At 38.9% G+C, this 24,397-nt stretch overlaps 1 pseudogene; it reads right to left on the minus strand.

Moving 5' to 3' along the window:
• Nucleotides 1-24,397, minus strand: part of LOC137255257 (uncharacterized) — a 285,609-nt pseudogene that overhangs the window by 170,916 nt on the left and 90,296 nt on the right.

Genomic DNA, 24,397 nt, shown 5'->3' on the forward strand with positions numbered 1-24,397 from the left:
ACGTCTGTCAAAACAGTTGTCACGTATGTGCACTCACGTCTGTCAAAACAGGTGTCACGTACATTCTATTAACATGATGAGTCACGTTAAATGAGTTACGCCTGTCTAAGGTTCTAGCAATATGTCAAGGAAATAATGGATTTTTTCAGACATTTTATTAAAACAGGAGTGTGTGAAATAACGTCTGTCCAAACAGGAGTCATGTGTGTCAAAGAGTGTCATCTAACACCCATCCTGTACCAGACAGAGTACTTGTCCTCGCACGACTCAAGACACGCAATCATGCGCTGCCGAAACACAGTAAGTGTGGTCCTGACTGTTGTAATAAACTAGTCACACAGCATTCTTCATAGGTGTCTATTTCATGTCACCTGGGCGTTTCGGTCAGAAGTCTGACCCACACATTTATACATCCCATTCCTATATCCTCGGCCTCAAGAAATATCTTTAGTTAGTTGCTCCTCAACCAACTGTATAACGACCTTGACCTTCAGTTTTATTTGGCGGAGGTCATGACATGCTCCCTTTTTTGTGAAAATCTTTTCATAGGTGATTCGTCAACTCTGAGAGGTGACTCGTGAGTATCAGGTTCTATTTGTGAGTATCATGTTCTGTTACAATCTTTGATACAGGTTGTTCCTGAAACCGGAGAGTTACAGTAGTCTAGTCTGGAGGTCCCATAACACTTGATTAGGAATTTGGTGGTCTCAGTGTATAGATATCGTCTAATATCCCAACTCGCTGTAGATGCAGTGAGACAGCCCTCCCCATGGTCAGAGAGTAGGCATCCGGTGACGTGGAACTTGAGAATGTCACGCCAAGAATTTTCGCCTGTTGTATGCAGCAATGGTGTCTTTACCTGAGAGTGGGGGATTAGAGATCTTGTTTAGTTGTTCCCTGGTGCCAGTTATTATGAATTCTGTTTCGTTGTCTTTCCACACCAGACACTGTTGCATCTTATGCCTCAATTACGAGAGCACCCTCCACTATCAGCCACAAAACAGCCGTGTCCACTTCATCAACACTGTGTCAAACTGATCTGACATGGGTGGATACAGAAAAGCCTGAAGTATACTCACCAAATCAGTCCACTCAGACTGCTGAGTCCCTTCACATTACTGAATCCCTTCCAACAACACTAGTTCAAGTTCAGTCACGGTCATCTCAGGAACTATCATCGTCATCATCATCACGATCCATAGCGAAACATGAATCTCAAAATAGTGGGAAACATCTTACTAAAACTAAAATCAAAACCAGAAATGACTTACAAAAATGTCAAAGTAGAAGAGCCTCAAAGGGTTCGAATGACGAAGTCCAACTTTATAATAAGTTCGGATTTTTAGAGGACATGGATGTGTCCAAATTAGGGCACATAGCTTGTCGCCCTCAAGGAAAGCAAGGGGCAGATCCCCAATAAACCCTCCGAAGAAAATACAAATAATTTCTTCACATATTATTCAATGGAACTGCAGAGGCCTGAAGACAAATCTGAATGAACTACACCTGTTAGTCCAAGACTTTAAACCTGCAGCATTCTGCTTGCAAGAAACATATTTAAAACAGATGGATAATTTTAATCTTCGTCACTATAATGCATCTCATTCTTTTTCTCCATCAGGCGATAAAGCCACAGGAGGATCGTCAATCCTTGTAAGGCATGATGTTATCCATGGCCCTGTGACTCTCAAAACTAATCTTCAAGCAGTTGCAGTCCGAATTACTTTGCACGTTACTCTTACTTTGTGTTCATTGTACATTCCACCTTCATCGACTCTTCTCCAGGCTGATCTACAAACTCTCTATGATCATTTACCCAAACCATGTATACTCATGGGTGATTTAAATGGGCACAACCCTCTTTGGGGTGGTGTGACCACAAACACAAAAGGTCAGGTTCTGGAAGATTTCATTTCGAATAATAATTTATGTATATACAATGATGGTACAGATACATATTTGCATCCTGGCACAGGAAGATATACAGCTCTTGATTTGTCACTAACTGACTCCAACTTACTAAACGAATTTGAATGGTCAGTCCACAATGACCTCTGTGGAAGTGACCATTTTCCTACTATACTAAAATCTGTAACACCATCTGATGTGCCCCCATCAACAAGATGGAATTTTAAAAAGGCTGACTGGCCTTTATATGAAACGCTGAGTGCTGCCAAGCTTCAACCTGAATATTTTAGGCACCCATGAAGAGCCACCTCCTCGTGGTGGGTGCTGGGTAACGCTAAGTGCTCTTCTCCCGTGTGGACCCGGGACAGAATGTGTTCACAGCACCCCATTGCTTGTCGTGAGAGGCGACTAAATTGGGCAACCTGTTGGCCGTGGGTTGCGTCCCGTGTCGGTGGAGGACGGGATCCTGGTGGTTGAGGGCATTTGGACTTTTAACTGCGTTCCATTGCCCAACGCACCTCTTTGGCCCTTACTTCACCTAGACGGGTGGTTGAATGGGCCCGATTCAACCAATCGGCTGGTCATGCCAAGCCCTGTGCATGGACTGTATATGTGTCATTGCACAAATTTGATTTGAAATTGTTTTGAGTTTCGGCTTTGGCACTACTTGTGATCTTTAAGTGTTTGATTGTGAATTCTAATATGAACTTTGCCTAGAGTCTTATGCCAGAAGGCGATGGCTCATGGGCCAATCTGGTAGTTTAATTATTTATAATTCTTCTACTGGAGTATATCATCCGAGTATCCTTGGTGCTGCAAGCTGGAGGCCCGCTTGCTTTAGCATTGTCCTTGTGATACTCCGTGGTGGGTGGGGAGCTCGGATGATGAACCATATGACACCAATCATGGCTTATGAAATACCCCCCCAAAAAAACCAAACGTCCACTTGAAATTGATCCCGTTGATACTTCTCATAGACCGTCTCTATCGATTGAGTATTGGCCACGTTTCCTCGTTATTGAGACTACTGACAAGACACCGTTAAAGTTGAACCCTTTCGCAGTATCTAAGGGCATTCAAGGTATTGCTGGGGATGTTAAGAACATTACACGCTTACGTTCGGGTGCACTGCTAATTGAGTGTGGCAAGAAACAGCAAGCAACCAATCTGATGAGCATTGAATCTTTTGTGGGCATCCCGGTCACGGTCTCTGCTCACAAGACCTTGAATACAAGTAAAGGTATCGTCAGAGATCGTGATCGGTTGTTTGCTGATATGTCCGAACTTGATATAGCATGCGAAATGAAGGATCACGGCGTGCAACAATGAAACAATGAAACATTCCAAACGAATACCTATCTGTTTTCGTATTCATCGCCGAATGCTCCCAAATCAGTAAAGGCGGGTTACTGCGATATCCAAGTTGAAACCTACATCCCCAACCCGCTCAGGTGTTTTAAATGCCAGAAATATGGACACGGTGTATCTACCTGCACATTGTCTGTTGTGTGTGCTCACTATGGTGAGAAGACACACACAACAAAAGATTGTGACAGTGACTTTAAAAAATGCACTAACTGCTCAGGCGACCATTCATCTTCGTCAAAACAGTGTCCAATATGGAAAGAGCAAATGGCGATTAACAAAATAAAGTTCACCCAAACTATCTCTTTTTCTGAAAGAAACAGGTAAAGAGATCTGACCTTCTAGAAAGCTATGCTACAGTAGCAAACTCATCTGAATCCAGCTCAAAAATAACAAAATCATCCACAGGATGCCAAACTACCTTCACTTGGGTCAGTTCCGACTCCCCACAGGTTGTATACCCTGCTATATCATCCCAGACTGAGGAATCACTTCCTACTACATCAAAGTCCTCTGATCATAAATCATCTTCACAGTCACGCTCTGAGTCTCTTTCAACAGCTGATAGACAACAAATTGTTAAAACTAAACCCAAACCTAAGTCTGATGCTTCAAAACAACAAAGTGGTAGAGCTCCTAAGGGGTCACAAAATAAAATTCAACTGTTTAATAAATATGGGTCTCTTGAAGATATGGACGTTTCTGTGGTAGATCCCCAATAAATCCCCAAAAGATAGTTTATTCCAATAATATTCTACAGTGAAACTGCAGAGGACTGAGGACTAATTTACATGAATTACAGCTATTAGTCCAAGATTTCACACCTTCAGCGTTATGTCTCCAGGAGACATATTTAAAACAAACAGATACATTTGACCTTCGTCATTTTAATGCATATCATTGTTTTTCACCTCCGGGTGATAGGGCCACTGGCGGATCATCCATTCCAGTGAAACAAAACGTTATTCAAAGCCCTGTTTCACTTAATACTAATATGCAGGCTGTTGCAGTGAGAATTACTTTACATGTAGCGTTTACACTATGCTCTCTTTATATATCTTCTGCTTTTGCCAAAACCGATCTTCAAGCTCTATACGATCAGCTCCCAAAGCCCTGTATTATAATGGGAGATTTAAATGGACACAACCCACTCTGGGGTAGTGTAAATACAAACACTAAAGGTAAATTGTTGGAGGACAATGATTTATGTATTTGTAATGATGGTTCCAACACATATTTACACCCTGGGACAGGGACCTATTCTGCTCTTGACTTGTCATTGACAAATTCAGAACTACTAAATGAATTCGAATGGTCAGTCCACGATGACCTCTGTGGAAGTGATCATTTTCCTACTATTCTCAAATCTGTACCTCCATCTGATGTTCCTCCATCATCAAGGCGGAATTTTAAAAAGGCTAACTGGGCTTTATATGAAACACTGTGTGATGAGAAACTTAAACCTGAACGTTTTATTGACGTTCCTGATGCTATTAAATGTTTTTCTGAGGAACTAAATTCCATAGCTGATGAGTGTATACCAAAGTCCTCTGCAGTTCCACACATAAGAAAACCATGGTTCAACGATGAGTGCAAACAAGCTAGGAAGGCAAGGAAAAAAGCAGAACATTATTTCCGTCGCCATCCTATGGTGCATAATTTCAATAAACTTAAGATTTTAAATGCTAAAGCACGGCGTACTTTTAAACAGAGCAAACGCCAATCTTGGCAAAATTATGTATCCAAAATCAAGGTATGGAACATGGTCCAGAAAATTAAAGGTAAAGGTACGAAATCTACTGTCCATCATCTTAAACATGGAGATCAATTGCTTACTGATAAATCAGACATTGCTAATAAACTGGGTGAAAACCTTGCTAAACACTCTTCCTCTTCAAATTATGTACCAAAATTTCAGCAATATCAAAAACAAAAAGAAAAGATAACTATTAATTTCAATTCTGATAATGGGGAAGATTATAATGAAACGTTTTCTATTCATGAACTCCATACTGCTCTTGATCAAGCTCATGACACTGCTACAGGAGCTGATAACATACATTATCAACTCCTGAAACATTTACCAGAATCCTGTCTGCAAACTCTCCTAAATATTTTTGATGATATTGGACATCGGGTACCTTCCTCCTTCATGGCGTGACGCTATAGTAGTACCAATACCTAAACCTGGACGTGATCATACGGATCCATCCAATTATCGTCCGATTTCATTAACTAGTTGTGTTTGTAAGACCATGGAACGCATGATAAATAATCGACTTGTTTGGTACTTGGAAACAAATAACCTTATCACAGATATACAATGTGGTTTCCGTAAAAACAGAAGTACTGTCGATCACTTAGTGCGTTTAGAATCATTTGTGAAAAACGCGCTGATTAATAAACAACATGCTGTGTCTATCTTTTTTGACCTTGAGAAGGCATATGACACTACTTGGAAATATGGCATTCTGAGAGATTTACATGATTTCGGTTTGCGAGGCCGTTTGCCTGAATTCACAGCCAATTTTTTAAATAACAGACAATTTCAAGTCCGCGTGGGTTCTACCCTGTCTGATCATTACAATCAGGATCAGGGTGTTCCACAAGGCAGTATTTTGTCAGTCACTCTTTTTAGTATAAAGATAAACAGTTTATCAATAGTTTTACACGATTCAATTGATGGATCATTATTTGTGGATCATTTTAATATTTCTTGTCGTGGTAAAAATATGCATACCATTGAACAGCAACTGCAGCTTTGTTTAAACAAAATAAATAAATGGTGTCTTGAAAACGGCTTTAAATTTTCTAAATCCAAAACTAATTGTATACATTTTTGCAGAAAATATAAACCACATAAGGACCCTGAACTATTTCTAGATGGCAGTCCCATCAAAGTTGTAAAGGAGGCCAAGTTCTTGGGCCTAATCTTTGACTCCCACTTAACATTTCTGCCTCATATTAAGTCCCTTAAAACTAAATGTCTGAAGGCTCTTGACTTGTTGAAAGTTGTTTCCAACTCAAAGTGGGGAGGGGATCCAGCAACCCTCTTACACCTGTATCGATCACTCGTACGTTCGAAATTCGATTATGGCTCCATCGTATATGGTGGAGCCTGCAAAAGCAACCTTAAACTTCTGGATTCTGTCCACAATCAAGGTTTAAGACTTTGTCTGAGGTCTTTCAGAACTTCACCTGTTGATAGTCTTACGTTGAGGCCGATGAACCATCTCTTACTCAACGTCGTATAAAACTGTCCTTACAATACACTACTAAATTATATTCTAATGTATCTAACCCTGCCTATAACTGTGTGTTCAATCCCCTTTATGAGGATTTGTATAACAAAAAGTCTTCTCTGGTTCCACCTCTTGGGCACAGAATTAAACCATTTATTTCTCCTGCCGGCATTGAGCTGGAAAGTATATCGCCTTCCCGTCTTCTTTCTTCTCCTCCTTGGCAATTGGTTAGGCCACAAGTCGACCTAACATTAACATCATTTAAAAACTCAGAAACAAATGACTTACAATATAAACAAGAATATCATCAATTAAAACATAAATATAGCAATTACAAACCCTTATTTACAGATGGGACCAAGGACGGTGGCGCAGTGGCTTGTGCCACTGTCATTGGATCCAGAACAATATCTTCTAGATTACCAGATAATAGTTCTATTTTCACAGCAGAAGCTAATGCCATATTAACAGCTCTCAAATATATTCAAAGGCACCCTAAACGTAAACAATATATAATCTATTCCGATTCTCTTTCTTGCCTTCAGGCAATTAAAAATATTTCTTGCAAACATCCACTTTTAATAGAAATTATTGAATTGTATAATGATCTTGCTACTGGCCAATACGACATCGTCTTCTGTTGGTTACCCAGCCATGTAGGCATTTCTGGTAACACATTGGCTGACCTTGTAGCTAAAGCAGCACTCAACAAATCTGTGAGACCACTTCTTGTTCCTTAGAGTGATTACAAAGCCACCATTAGACCTTATATCCGTGATCTGATGCAAAAGACGTGGGACACCCAAGTGGGTATCAATAAATTACATGAGATAAAACCTTACATTGGTTATACCCACTTGGGTTGTCAGTCCAGATTTGAAGAGGTTATTTTACGACGATGTCGTATTGGCCACACTAGATATACTCATGTGTACCTTTTGAAAGGGGAGGATCCTCCGTTTTGTATCCCTTGTGATGAGAGAGTCACGGGCAAGCATATTCTGCTTGAATTCTCCATCACAAGGGATAAATTGTTCAATGTCAAAACTGTCAAGGACCTTTTTAACACTGGTAGTTGTCATTTAATCATTGGTTTTTTAAAAGAAATTGATTTTTTGGTTGAATTTTGAAAATTATGTTGTGTAAATAGATGCATTTTAATGATTGGTAGTTTGAATTAGTAACTTGAATTGTTGGTGGCTGTACCCTCAAAGGGGGTTGAAGTATTGTAAAATTATTGTCCTCCTTAGAGGGTACGTAAGTCCACAAACATTCACAGTAAATTTAAGTCTACCAGGAATTTAATCGTAGTATTCATGTTCTTTTAATTTCGGCTAACTTTACGGACAATCGCCAGCAGCTGAAGGAATGGTGTAAATCCAACTAGGGACCATGCAGGTAGCAAAGGTACTGTAAGTCCCCATGGTTCCTAGTGTGGTGATCTACCTTCTGTTGTTGGCGATCTATAGTCTGTTTTTATATTGTATTGTCTAAATAGTGCTATTAGTTTTAACTTTCCATGCTAGTTTTAATTGAATTTGTGATATTCTAGTTGTTTTACTGTCCTTCGTTGACGGGTTTTTACAATGTTTATATGCTCTTTTTCATTGTTGAATGTTCTCGTCACGATATGGCTGAGATATTGCCGATGTGACTTTAAATATTAACTCACTCACTCACTGAATATTTTATTAATGTTCCTGACGCTATCAAATGCTTTTCTGATGAACTGAAATCTATAGCTGATGAATGTATACCAAAGTCCTCTGCAGTTCCACATATTCGAAAACCGTGGTTCAATGATGAGTGCAAACAAGCTAGGAAGGCAAGGAAAAAAGCAGAACATTATTTCCGTCGCCATCCTATGGTGCATAATTTCAATAAATTTAAAATTTTAAATGCTAAAGCACGGCGTACATTTAAACAGAATAAACGCCAATCTTGGCAAAATTATGTATCCAAAATAAATTCTCGGACACCCATGTCCAAGGTTTGGAACATGATCCAGAAATTTAAAGGTAAAGGTACTAAATCTAGTGTCCATCATCTAAACATGGAGATCAAGTACTTACCGATAAATCAGATATTGCAAATAAACTGGCTGAAACTCTCGCTAAACATTCGTCCTCTTCTAATAATATGCCTTAATTCCAACAATATCAAAAACAGCAAGAAAAGAAAACTATTAATTTCAACTCAGATAATGTGGAAGATTATAATGAAACGTTTTCTATTCATGAACTCCATACTGCTCTTGATCAAGCTCACGATACTGCTACAGGAGCTGATGACATACATTATCAACTTCTGAAGCATTTACCAGAATCATGTTTACAGACGTTGTTATGTATTTTTGATGATATTTGGAATTCCGGGAAATTTCCTTCTTCGTGACGTGATGCTATAGTAGTACCAATACCTAAACCTGGGCGTGATCATACGGATCCATCCAATTATCGTCCGATTTCATTAACTAGTTGTGTTTGTAAGACCATGGAACGCATGATAAATAATCGACTAGTTTGGTACTTGGAAACTAATAACCTTATCACAGATATACAATGTGGTTTCCGTAAAAACAGAAGTACTGTCGATCACTTAGTGCGTTTAGAATCATTTGTGAAAAACGCGCTGATTAATAAACAACATGCTGTGTCTATCTTTTTTGACCCTGAGAAGGCATAAGATACAACCTGGAAACATGGCATTCTGAGAGATTTACATGATTTCGGATTGCGAGGCCGTTTGCCTGAATTCATAGCCAATTTTTTAAATAACAGACAATTTCAAGTCCGTGTGGGTTCTACCCTGTCTGATCATTACAATCAGGATCAGGGCGTCCCACAAGGCAGTATTTTTGTCAGTCACACTTTTTAGTATAAAGATAAACAGTTTATCAAAAGTTTTAAACGATTCAATTGATGGATCGTTATTTGTGGATGATTTTAATATTTCTTGTCGCGGTAAAAATATGCGTACTATTGAACAGCAACTGCAGCTTTGTTTAAACAAAATAGAAGAATGGTGTCTTGAAAATGGCTTCAAATTTTCTAAATCGAAAACCAATTGTATACACTTCTGCCGTAAATATAAACCTCATAAAGACCCAGAACTATTTCTTAGTGGCACCCCTATCAAAGTTGTCAAGGAGGCTAAGTTCTTGGGACTTATTTTTGATTTACATTTGACCTTTTTGCCGCATATTAAATCCTTAAAAGCCAAATGCTTGAAGGCACTCAATTTATTAAAGGTTGTTTCTAATTCAAAGTGGGGAGGGGATCAGATTACCCTCCTCCACTTATACAGATCACTCATCCGCTCAAAATTTGATTATGGCTCCATCGTATATGGTGGAGCCTGCAAAAGCAACCTGCAACTATTAGATTCTGTCAATCAGCAAAGTCTAAGACTTTGTCTTGGTTCCTTCAGAACTTCACCTATTGACAGTCTCTACGTTGAGGTTGATGAACCATCTCTTGAGCAGCGCCGTATTAAGTTAGCTTTACAGTACATTACTAAATTATACTCTAATGAATCTAACCCCGCACATAACTGTGTTTTCAATCCCCTTTGTGAGGATTTGTACAACAAAAACTCTTCTCTTGTTCCACATCTAGGACATAGAATTAAACCATTTCTTTCTTCGGCCGGCATTGAGCTGGAAAACATAGCTCCCTCCCGTCCACTTTCTACTCCTCCTTGGCAGTTGGTTAGGCCCCAAGTGGACCTCTCATTGACCACTTATAAAAAATCCGAAACTAATGAATTTCAATATAAACAAGAATATAATCAACTAAAACATAAATATAGCAATTATAAATCCTTATTTACAGATGAATCCAAGGACGGTGGCGCAGTGGCTTGTGCCACTGTCATTGGATCCAGAACAATATCTTCTAGATTACCAGACAACAGTTCTATTTTTACAGCTGAAGCTAACGCCATACTAACGGCTCTCAACTATATTCAAAGACACCCAAAACGTAAACAGTATATAATATATTCCGACTCTCTTTCTTGCCTTCAGGCTATTAAAAACATTTCTTGTAAACATGCACTTTTAATTGAAATTATTGAATTGTACAATAATCTTGCTACTGGCCAGTGCGACATCGTCCTGTGTTGGTTACCTAGTCACGTAGGCATTTCTGGTAACACAATGGCCGATCTGGCTGCTAAGGCGGCACTCAACAAATCTATGACACCACTTCTTATTCCATACTCTGAGTATAAAGCTACAACAAGATCTTATATCCGTGATCTGATGCAGAAGAAGTGGGACACCCAAGAAGGTATAAATATATTACATGAAATAAAACCTTATATCGGTCATACTTACTTGGGTTGTCAGTCCAGATTTGAGGAGGTCATTATGCGAGGATGTCGCATTGGCCATACGAGGTATACACACGATTATCTATTAAAAGGTGAAGATCCTCCGTTTTGTATCCCTTGTGATGAAATAATCACGGTCAAGCATGTCCTGCTTGACTGTGTTGAACATTCCATCACAAGGGATAAATATTTTAATTCAATTGAAGGATGTTTTTAATAATGTTAGGGGGGGGGGGGGGGTAAAAATTGTAAAATTATTGTCCTCATGAGAGGGTACGTAAGTCCTAAAACATTTGAAGTCAAATTTGATCTTCCTGTTTTTTAGTCGTAGTATTTCTGTCATTTTAATTTGTGACTAATCTTACATACAGTCACCAGCAGCTGAGAGAATGGAGTAAATCCAGCTAGGGACCATGCAGGTAGCAGAAGTACTGTAAGTCCCCATGGCCCCTAGTATGGTGATCTACCTTCAGTTGTTGGTGATCTATATAGCCTGTTTTTATATTGTATCGTCTGAATAGGGATATTAGTTTTAAATTTTCACGCTAGTTTTATTTCTCATTGTGATATTCTAGTTGTTTTACTGTCCTTCGTCGACAGGCTTTTATCATATGCATAGATTCCATTTTTAAGAATGCTCTCGTCACGATATGGCTGTCATACTGCCGATGTGACGTTAAATATTAACTCACTCACTCACTTGAATATTCCATCACAAGGGATACCTATTTTAAATCACGTAGTATGGAGGACCTTTTTACTAATATTAGTTCTCATTTAATCATTGCATTTTTAAAAGAATTAGATTGATTAAATGAATTGTAAATAGATAATTGTTTTATTATTGGAAGTTTGAATTCGTAACTGTGCTTGTTAGCGGCTGTATCCTCAAAGGGGGTTGAAGTACCGTAAAATTATTGTCCTCCTGAGAGGGTACGTAAGTCCACCAACATTCAAAGTAAATTGTAAAATTTCCACTTTTTTAATCGTAGAATAAGTGTCTTTTTATTGTCTGGCTAGATTTCCCAAATTGCTGACGACTGAGGGGATGATGTAAATCCAGCTAGGGTCCATGCAGGTAGCAAAAGTAATGTAAGTCCCCATGGTCCCTAGTATGGTGATCTACCTTCAGTTGATAGCAATCTATAGCCCATTTTTATATTGTATTGTCCTCTATAGATGAATTGTTCTAGGTGTAGTTACTAGTTTTACATTTTTGTCTGTGATATTCTAGTTGTTTTACTGTCCTTTGTTGACAGGTTTTTATAATGTATGATCTTTTTCATTGTTGAATGTTCTCGTCACGATATGGCTGAGATATTGCCGATGTGACGTTAAACATTAACTCACTCACTCACTCACTGTTTCGTTGTCATTAATTTTAGCTAGAGAAAGTTGGCGGACATCCAGATGTGGAGATCATTTATACACTACTCTTGAACTACAACTGATGTGGAGCAGTTCGATGGTTTCAGCCTGAATAAGAGCTGCGTGTTGTCTGTGTAGCCGTGAAACTCGAGGTTGTTCTTTCTGATGATGTTGCTAGTGGGGATGATTACAGGGAGAAAAGGATCGGGCCTAACACTGAACCCTGCAGTACACCAACCTTTATATTGATTGAGTGAGTTAATATCTACCGTCACATCGGCAATATAGCAGCCGTATCGTAACAAGGACAGTTAACAATGAAAAGGACTATATGTATATTATAAAAAGCTGTCAGCGAAGGACAGTAAAACAGCTAGAATATCACAGTTTGAAATAAAACTTGTGTGGAAAGCTAAAACTAATATCACTATTTGGACAATACAGTATAAAAACAGGCTATAGATCGCCAACAACTGAAGGTAGATCGCCATACTAGGAACCATGGGGACTTACAGTACCTTTGCTACCTGCATGGACCTTACTTGGATTGACGCCATCCCTTCAGCCGCTATCGTGTGTAAGAAATGCTAACCAGAATTAAAATAACAAGAATACTACATCTAAAAATCCTGGTAAGTTTATATTTATGAACTTCCGGTGGCGCTGTCCTCATGACTAGACGCTAGTTGCTCACACTCTCCAAACTCCAGACAAATGTCCGGTAAGAAAGGTAATAAAGCCAAACAGAATACTGAAACTCCCACGAAGGTTGCACCCCATACTATCGAGGAATGTCTATCGGACACGAGCCCGGACAAGTTCAGAGAGGCCCCCTGACCAAGCGAGCTTGCCGACCACGCCGTGGCCATTACAACCCTAGCCGATGCTGAAAGGGCCGAGATGAAAACTTTTATCCTGGATTCTCTAAAGACCCAAACAGTGCAAATTGTGAGATAAGTAGATATAATGAGCAATGAAATCAAGGAATTGCATGTTAAAACCAGATATATTCTTCAGTTGGTATCCAGAACAGGTAGACACGAACACCAGTGAAATAGAGGCTAAAGCAAGAGAGATCCAATATGAGGACTAATTTTGAAAAGAAACTATTAACACAAGAGCTCTACCCACGGAAAAATAATCTATTTGTGTATGGAATTCCGGATGATAAAGACGCTGAGGGGGCAGTCAGAGACTTGTTTACCTCACTGGGTGTGTCCGATGCGGACAAAATACAGTTTGTTAATATCGACCGTCTCCTTCGAACCAGTACGGATCCAACAAACTTCAGATCTAATATGCCAAAACCCATTGTGATGAAATTCGTCAGATATTGTGACCGCCAAATGATCTTCAATGCTGCGATGAAGGGGTGGACCATTCTTACGCCGAGGAAGATCAGCATTCGAACCGATTTACCTGTTGTGCTGAAGAAACAGAGGGGAAACTGGCGAACAGAGCATATCAACTGCGCAAAACGCACAAGGTACAGACACGGATCCAGGAGCGAGGGTGGAGTTATCCCTTCAAATCAGGAGGAATTCTCAGGACAGCTGGAGAAACATTGAAATTGACGATGAACCATAATATAATATGTTAGCCAACTCGAACGGAAAAGCTAAATCTTCATTTGTAAACAAGAATTCAAGTCTGTTTGTTTAATTAGCCTTTCTTAATTACAGCAAACTATAAAGATCGGGCTAAACAAACTCTTGCCGGACATTCATGAGGGTAAATGCACAATTTAGTACATCTATTGAATGTTATAACCATCACGCGTGTACCTAGCACAATCTGTTTCCATTTCCAGTCAAAGCAACTATGTCTACAACGTACACATGCTTGGCTATTTATATCCAGTGCGGATATCTACTGGAGGTGATGAACATATCCGCTCATATGGCCGGATGTCTAGGACTGAAAAGTTTTGATGTTGTACTCTGGCTCTTCACGTGAGTTACTGCTGGCATTGAGATTATCAATCCTATTCACGGGGGTTTGTCAGTATTCAGTGCACACTTATCGACAAGGGTTATATCGAAGAAATTGATACCAATCCGCTTCCCTGATAGGTTAAAACTATTGACTGTTGTAATGTTTATACGCAAGATACACGTTCGTGTGTATAAACTGTACAATTATGAGCTGCCGATCAGTGTTATAACTAGGAAAGTGAATTTAACCTGTTTTCCATAATGTACATTCACAGTTCTCTTACAATGTTCATATACAAGATACACGTGTGTTGCTATTTATAGATGGCACGCAGTGCGCATGCCGGATGTTTACGTAGTGGCTGTGCTATAGTCGGTCGGACTCTTTAAATGAGTTACTACTAATTTTTAGTGAGTATGATACTAGGATTGGACTGTTTCAGCTCATATCGGACATTTGTGAGGATAAATTAAACCATACAACTGACCTCAATTTGCTTCCCAGTTCTGAGAATTCAGTGGTATTATTTACTCACAAGATACACGTGCTATGCTATTTTAGCTGACACCCAATACTTGTGCGCAGAGCCGCTTTCATTGCCGGGTGCTTCTGTGTGGCAGTCGGTAGGGTTCTTCACGTGAGTTGCTAGTTTCTTTGCTAGTTTGACCTCTGCTAACTTGAGTACCGGTCTGTGCCAACTCATACCGGATGTTTGTGAATATTAATGGCACACCTGTTATCATCTAATGAATGGAGTAACTATGGTAATCAACTCAATCTAGGATAATGTTTATACACATGATACACTTTTGTGTTGTAATTAAGAAATTGATGTCATCCTCTTTTCCACATCGGTGACTCCTATTGTAATGTATACTCAAGACTCGCCTGTTGATATTTATTTCTATTCGACATACAGTGAGCATAGCCGCTCACAGTGCCGGGTGTTTACGAATAGTCTGTGTTGCAGTCGGTAGACCTCATCAAATCTGCTACTACTACCTTGCAGGGCTACGTTTGTAACCTTTTAAGATTGGACTGCCCCAACTCTTATGAGGCGTTAGTGAGGATAAAATATACAGTTATCAGCAGCTAATGAGTGGGTTTTTTTTTTTTTTCTTTATTGTAGCGACTGTGATACAAAATTCCATCTATGTCATACTCAACAAACACGTGCTTTGCTATTTTTAGATGACGTATAGTGCGCATATCCGCTCACACCCAATAGGACCGCTTTCATTGCCTGGTGTTGACATAGTTTTTGTGTGGCAGTCCGTAGGGTTCTTCACCTGAGTAGCTAGTTTCTTTGTAAGTTTGACCTCTGTACCGTCAGTCTGTTCAAGTGAGTTACCGCGTGCCTGATGAGCATGGCTTTTGATATCCTGAGCATTGGAGTGTGCCAATGCATATCGGTCGTTTGTGAATATAAATATGTACAGATATGAGCTAATGAGTGGCGTATCAGTGAAACTATCAATCTGTTTCCGTGATTTGGGAGATTAATTGCTTTCCTTATTGAATTATGAATATTATATGATATATGTGCATTTTGGTCAGTGATGGATAAGAGCTGCGTCTGGAAGAGATATAGACAAGCCCACTCCTTTACTTGATTTTAAACTTTATGTTTCTATTTTTTTAATTCTTATCTTATTTTCTACTTTCGCATATTATGTGTCTACACACATTGTTTTTATCTCTCTCTATCCTCTTTATTTTTGTTATGCATTAAATCTTTCCTTCCAGGCACCCATGAAGAGCCACCTCCTCGTGGTGGGTGCTGGGTAATGCTAAGTGCTCTTCTCCCGTGTGGACCCGGGATAGAATGTGTCCACAGCACCCCACTGCTTGTCGTAAGAGGCGACTAAATTGGGCAACCTGTTGGCCGTGGGTTGCGTCCCGTGTCGGTGGAGGACGGGAACCTGGTGGTTGAGGGCATTTGGGCTTTTAACTACTTTCCATTTGCCTAACACACCACTTTGGCCCTTACTTCACCTAGACGGGTGGTTCAATTGGCCCAATTCAACCAATCGGCTGGTCATGCCAAGCCCTGTGCATGAATTACATATATATGTCATTGCACAAATTTTATTTGGACTTTTAATTTCGGTCTTGGCTGAATTATTCATCGACTTTTCTGGTTTTGGAATGTATTTGATGTTCTGAATTTTGCCTAGAGTCTTATGCCCAGAAGGCGGTGGCTCATGGGCCAATCTGGTGGATTAATTCTTTGTAATTCTTCTACTGGAGTATATCATCCGGGTATCCTTGGTGCTGCAAGCTGGAGGCCCGCTTGCTTTAGCATTGTCCTTGTGATACTCCGTGGTGGGTGGGGAGCTCGGATGATGAACCATATTACACTAACTATGGCGTATGAAACCCCAACCAAAAAAACAAAACGTCCACTTGATATTGACCCTGTTGATACTGACCATAGACCGTCTGCATCGATTGAATATTGGCAGCGTTTCGTTGTTATTGAGACTCCTGACAAGACACCGTTAAAGTTGAACCCCTTTGCTGTATCCAAGGGTATTCAAGGTGTTGCTGGAGAGGTGAAAAACATTAGACGCTTGCGTTCGGGTGCCCTGCTAGTCGAATGCGGGAAAAAGCAACAAGCAACGAACCTGATGAACATGAAATCTTTCATGGGCATTCCCGTCACGGTCTCTGCTCACGTGATCGATTGTTTGCTGATATGTCCGAAATTGACATAGGATCAGAAATGAAAAATCAAGGTGTGCTGTATGTGAAGCGCTTTTCAACCCGAAAAAACAATGAAACATTCCAAACTAATACCTATCTGTTTACTTTTTCATGTCCAAATACTCCGAAAGTTGATACCTACATCCCCAACCCGCCCAGGTGTTTTAAATGCCAGAAATATGGACATGGCGTGAATACTTGCACATTGTCTGTTGTGTGTGCTCACTGTGGTGAGAAGACACACACAACAGAAGATTGTGACAGTGATTATAAAAAATGCACCAATTGCTCAGGCGACCATTCTTCATTTTCTAAGCAATGTCCTATTTGGAAAGAGCAAATGGAAATCAATAAAATCAAATTTACTCAAAATATCTCTTTTTCCGAGGCCAAAAAACTGGTAAAGACATCTGATCTTCCACAAACTTATGCTACAGTAGCAAAAACATCATCGGGATCTAAATCTAAAACTACATCAACCACAGGCTGCCAAACTACCTTGACTGGGGTAAATTGCGTTTCTCCACAGTTTTTGTACCCTGCTATATCATAACAGACTGAGCAATCACTTCCTAGTACCTAAAAGTCTTCTTCTGATCACAAATCATCATCTCAGTCAAACTCAAAGTCTCAATCCACAGCTGATAGTCAACAAACTGCGAAAAATAAACCGAAGCCAAAGCCTGATGCTTCAAAATAACAAAGTGGCAGAGCTCCAAAAGAACAAAATTCAATTGTTCAATAAATACGGGTCTCTTGAAGACATGGACGTTTCTGAAAACGTCCATTCTAGGGCACATAGCTTGTCGCCCTCCAAAAGAGTGCGGGGTAGATCCCCAATAAATCCCCCCAAACGATAGTTTATTCCAGTAATATTGTACAGTGGAACGGCAAAGGATTAAGGACTAATTTACATGAATTACAGCTATTAGTCCAAGATTTTATACCTTCAGCGATATGTCTCCAAGAGACATATTTAAAACAAACAATATTTCTCCGTCTTCGACGTTTGCTAAAACTGATCTTCAAGCTCTATATGATCAGCTCCCGAAGCCCTGGATTTTAATGGGAGATTTAAATGGGCACAACCCACTCTGGGGTAGTGTAACTACAAACACTAAAGGGAAATTGTTGGAGGACTTTTGTTCTGACAATGATTTATGTATTTGTAATGATGGTTCCAACACATATTTACACCCTGGTACAGGGACCTATTCTGCTCTTGACTTGTCACTGACAACTTCCGAACTACTAAATGAATTCGAATGGTCAGTCCACGATGACCTGTGTGGAAGTGACCATTTTCCTACTATGTTAAAAGCTGGAACTCCATCCGATGTTCCTCCATCATCAAGACGAAATTTTAAAAAGGCTAACTGGGCTTTATATGAAACACTGTGTGCTGAAAAACTTAAACCTCAACGTTTTATTGACGTTCCCGATGCTATTAAATGCTTTTCGGATGAACTGAATTCCATAGCTGATGAGTGTATACCAAAGTCCTCTGTAGTTCCACACATAAGAAAACCATGGTTCAACGATGAGTGCAAACAAGCTAGGAAGGCAAGGAAAAAAGCAGAACATTATTTCCGTCGCCATCCTATGGTGCATAATTTAAATAAATTTAAAATTTTAAATGCTAAAGCACGGCGTACTTTTAAACAGAACAAACGCCAATCTTGGCAAAATTATGTATCTAAAATAAATTCTCGGACACTCATGTCCAAGGTATGGAACATGGTCCAGAAAATCAAAGGTAAAGGTACTAAATCTACTGTCCATCATCTTAAACATGAAGATCAATTACTTACTGATAAATCAGAAATCGCAAATAAACTGGGCGAAACCCTCGCTAAACACTCTTCCTCTTCTAATTATTTACCTAAATTCCAGCAGTATCAAAAACAACAAGAAAAGAAAACTATTAATTTCAATTCTGATAATGGGGAAGATTATAATGAAACGTTTTCTATTCATGAACTCCATACAGCTCTTGATCAGGCTCATGACACTGCAACTGGAGCTGATAACATACATTATCAACTCCTGAAGCACTTACCAGAATCCTGCCTAGAAACTCTCCTAAATATTTTTGATGATATTTGGACATCGGGTAACTTTCCTCCGTCATGGCGTGACGCCATAGTAGTACCAATACCTAAACCTGGACGTGATCATACGGATCCGTCCAATTATCGTCCGATTTCATTAACAAGCTGTGTTTGCAAGACCATGGAACGTATGATAAATAATCGACTTGTTTGGTACTTGGAAACTAATAACCTTATCACAGATATACAATGTGGTTTCCGGAAAAACAGAAGTACTGTCGATCACTTAGTGCGTTTAGAATCATTTGTAAAAAACACACTGATTAACAAACAACACGCTGTCTCTATCTTTTTTGATCTTGAAAAAGCATATGACACTACTTGGAAATATGGCATTTTACGAGATTTACATGACTTCGGGTTGCGAGGTCGTTTGCCTGAATTTATTGCCAAGTTTTTAAATAACAGACAATTCCAGGTCCGCGTGGGCTCTACCCTGTCTGATCATTACAATCAGGATCAGGGTGTTCCACAAGGCAGTATTTTGTCAGTCACTCTTTTTAGCATCAAGATCAACAGTTTATCTAAAGTTTTAAACGATTCAATTGATGGATCGTTATTTGTGGATGATTTTAATATTTCTTGTGGTAAATATATGCATACCATTGAACGGCAATTGCAGTTGTGTTTAAACAAGATTAATAAATGGTGTCTTGAAAACGGCTTTAAATTTTCTAAATCGAAAACTAACTGCATACATTTTTGTCGTAAATACAAACCACATAAAGACCCTGAACTGTCTCTAGATGGGACGCTTATTAAAGTTGTGAAGGAAGACAAATTCTTGGGTCTAATCTTTGATTCACACTTAACGTTTTTACCACATATTAAATCACTTAAAACTGAAAGCCTGAAAGCTCTTGACTTGTTGAAAGTGGTTTCCAATTCAAAATGGGGAGGGGATCAAGCTACCCTTCTCCATTTATATCGATCACTCGTTCGTTCTAAACTTGATTATGGCTCCATCGTCTATGGTGGAGCCTGCAAAAGCAATCTTAAACTTCTTGATCCTGTCCATCACCAAGGTTTAAGACTTTGTCTTGGGTCCTTCAGAACTTCACCTGTTGACAGTCTTTACGTTGAGGCCGATGAACCATCTCTTGCACAACGCCGTATCAAATTATCTTTACAATATATCATAAAACTATACTCTAACGAATCTAACCCTGCATATAACTGTGTCTTCAATCCCCTTTATGAGGATTTGTATAGCAAAAAGTCTTCTCTTGTTCCAACTCTTGGGCTCAGAATAAAGCCGTTTATTGCTGCTGCTGGTATTGAGCTGAACAATATAGCTCCTTCCCGTCTTCTTTCCTCTCCCCCATGGCAGTTGGTTAGGCCACAGGTTGACCTAACATTAACTACATTTAAAAAAACAGAAACTAATGAATTACAGTATAAACAAGAATATAATCAATTGAAACATACATATAACAATTACAAATCCTTATTTACAGATGGGTCCAAGGACGGTGGTGCAGTTGCTTGTGCAACTACCAGATAATAGTTCTATTTTTACAGCAGAAGCTAACGCCATATTAACAGCTCTTAAATATATTCAAAGACACCCTAAACGTAAGCAGTATATGATATATTCCGACTCTCTTTCTTGTCTTCAGGCTATTAAAAATATTTCTTGTAAACATCCGCTTTTAATTGAAATTATTGAATTGTATAATAATCTTGCTACTGGCCAATACGACATCGTCTTTTGTTGGTTACCCAGTCACGTAGGTATTTCTGGAAATGTGATGGCCGATCTTGCTGCCAAGGCGGCACTCAACAAATCTGTGACACCACTTTTTCTTCCATATTCAGATTACAAAGCTTGCATTAGAACGTATATCCGTGATCTGATCCAGAAGAAGTGGGGCACTCAAGTGGGTGTCAATTACCCACTTACATGAGATAAAACCGTATATTGGTTACACCTACTTGGGTTGTCAGTCCAGATTTGAGGAGGTCATCATGCGACGATGTCGTATTGGCCACACAAGATATACACATAAATATTTGCTTAAAGGTGAGGATCCTCCGTTTTGTATCCCTTGTGATGGAAGAATCACATTCAAGCATATCCTGCTTGACTGTGTCGAGTATTCCATCACAAGGGATCAGTATTTTAATTCACGAACTCTGAAGGATCTTTTTAATAACACAACCTCTCATTTAATCATTGCATTTTTAAAAGAATTAGATTTATTGTCTGAATTGTAAATAGATAAATATTTTATTATTGGAAGTTTAAATTCAGAACTGTGCTTGTTAGTGGCTGTATCCTCAAAGGGGGTTGAAGTATTGTAAAACTATTGTCCCCCTGAGAGGGTACGTAAGTCCACAAACATTCAAAGTAAATTCAAACTTTCATATTTTTAATCGTAGCATAACTGTCTTTTTATTTACATGGCTAGGTTTCCCAAATTGCTGACGGCTGAGGGGATGATGTAAATCCAGCTAGGGTCCATGCAGGTAGCAAAGGTACAGTAAGTCCCCATGGTCCCCAGTATGGGGATCTACTTTCAGTTGTTAGCAATCTATGGCCCATTTTTATCTTGTATTGTCCTCTATAGATCAATTGTTTTAGGTATAGTTACTAGTTTTATATTCTCATCTGTGATATTCTAGTTGTTTTACTGTCTCTCGTTGACAGGTTTTATAATAGATATATATATTTCATTTCAGTATTAAATGTTCTCGTCACGATATGGCTGAGATATTGCCGATGTGACGAAAAATATTAACTCACTCACTCACTCACTTTCCTTCCAACACTACAAATTGTCCATTCTCCTGTAACAATATGACACTCTTCTCGTTGTATTGTATTTTTCTCTGTCTTCATTATCTTTCTTATTCAAAACAAACGCTGTTCCCAAAATCCCAGTGCAAATATCGCCTTCATTTGTAATAATGAGTGAGTGAGTTAATATTTAACGTCACATCGGCAATATTTCAGCCATATGGTGACGAGAACAATTTAACATGAAATGGAATATATTTATATCCTAAAAAACCTGTCAACAAAGGACAGTAAAACAACTAGAATATCACAGAGAATGTAAAACTAGTAATTAGATCTAGAACAGTTCAAGAGGACAATACAATATAAAAATGGGCTATGGATCGCCAACAACTGAAGGTAGATCACCATACTAGGGACCATGGGGACTTACATTACTTTTGCTACCTACATGGACCCTAGCTGGATTCACATCATCCCTTCAGTCATTGGCTTTTATGCGGAGAATTAGCCATACCTTAAAATAACAAAAATACTGCGATTAAAAGCCTGGAACCCTTAAATTTAGATCAAATGTTTCGGGACTTACGTACCCTCTCAGGAGGACAATAATTTTACAGTACTTTAACCCCCTTTGAGGGTACAGCCACTAACAATTTGAGTTACTAATTTAAACTTCCAATTATAAAATATATATCTATTTACAGATCAGCTAACAGATCTAATGCTTTTAAAAATCCTATGATTAAATGAGCACTAGTATTGTTAAAAAGATCCTTCATTGTTCTTGATTTGAAATAAGTGTCCCTTGTGATGAAATACTCGACACAGTCAAGCAAGATATGCTTGACTGTGATTCTTTCATCACAAGGGATACAAAACGGAGGATCCTCACCTTTTAGTATATATTCGTGTGTGTATCTTGTGTGGCCAATGCGACATCGTCGCATAATGACCTCTTCAAATCTGGACTGACAACCCAAGTAGGTATAACCAATAGAGGGTTTTATCGCATGTAATTTGTTTATACCCACTTGGGTGTCCCACTTCTTCTGCATCAGATCACGGATATAAGATCTAATGGCGGCTTTATAATCACTGTAAGAATGAGAAGTGGTGTCACAGATTTGTTGAGTGCTGCCTTAGCAGCAAGGTCAGCCAATGTGTTACCTGAGATTCCTACATGGCTGGATAACCAACAGAAGACGATGTCGTATTGGCCAGTGGCAAGATCATTACACAGTTCAATAATTTCTACTAAAAGTGGATGCCTGCAAGAAATATTTTTAATAGCCTGAAGGCAAGAACGAGAGTCTGAATAGATTATGTATTGTTTGTGTTTAGGATGTTTCTGAATATATTGAAGAGCCGTTAATATGGCGTTAGCTTCAGCAGTGAAAATAGAACTATTATCCGGTAATCTAGACGATATTGTTCTGGATCCAATGACAGTGGCACAAGCCACTGCGCCACCGTCCTTGGACCCATCTGTGTATATAAATTTATAGTTGTTGTATTTACTTTTTAATTGATGATATTCTTGTTTATATTGTAATTCATTAGTTTCTGATTTTTTAAATCCAGTTAATGTTAGGTCAACTTGTGGCCTAACCAATTGCCAAGGAGGAGAAGAAAAAAGACAGGAAGGAGCTATACTTTCCAGCTCAATGCCGGAAACAGCAATAAATGGCTTAATTCTCAGTCCAAGAGGTGGAACAAGAGAAGATTTTTTGTTGTATAAGTCCTCATAAAGGGGATTGAACACACAGTTATGAGCAGGGTTAGATTCATTAGAGTATAATTTAGTAATGTATTGTAAAGACAATTTTGTACGACGTTGTGTAAGAGATGGTTCATCGGCCTCAACGTAGAGACTATCAATAGGTGAAGTTCTGAAAGACCCAAGACAAAGTCTTAAACCTTGGTGGTGGACAGGATCAAGAAGTTTAAGGTTGCTTTTACAGGCTCCACCATATACAATGGAACCATAATCAAGCTTTGAACGGACCAATGATCAGTAAAGGTGAAGGAGGGTAGCTTGGTCCCCTCCCCATTTTGAATTGGAAACAACTTTTATTAAATCCAGCGCCTTCAAGCATTTATTTTTTATATATTTAATATGCGGAAGAAAAGTTAAACGGGAGTCGAAAATTATACCCAAGAACTTGGCCTCCTTGACCACATTGATGGGAGTGCCATCTAGAAACAGTTCCGGGTCCTTATGTGGCTTATATTTTCTACAGAAGTGTAGACAATTAGCTTTTGACTGAGAAAATTTGAATCCATTTTCGAAACACCATTTATTTATTTTGTTTAAACATAACTGTAGTTGTCGTTCAATAGTGTGTATATATTTACCACGACAAGAAATATTAAAATCATCCACGAAAAGTGATCCATCTATTGAATCATTTAAAACCTTGGACAAACTGTTAATCTTAATACTAAACAGTGTGACAGACAAAATACTGCCTTGTGGAACACACTGATCCTGATTATAATGGTCAGATAAGGTTGAACCCATCCGGACTTGAAATTGTCTATCGTTTAAGAAATTTGATATAAATTGAGGCAAACGTCCCCTTAATCCAAAATCATGTAAGTCTCTTAAAATACCATATTTCCACGTCGTATCGTATGCTTTTTCCAGATCGAAAAAGATCGACACTGCATGTTGTTTATTAATG

Source organism: Haliotis asinina, chromosome 11 (assembly GCF_037392515.1).
Source record: "Haliotis asinina isolate JCU_RB_2024 chromosome 11, JCU_Hal_asi_v2, whole genome shotgun sequence".
Classification (NCBI taxonomy): domain Eukaryota; kingdom Metazoa; phylum Mollusca; class Gastropoda; order Lepetellida; family Haliotidae; genus Haliotis; species Haliotis asinina.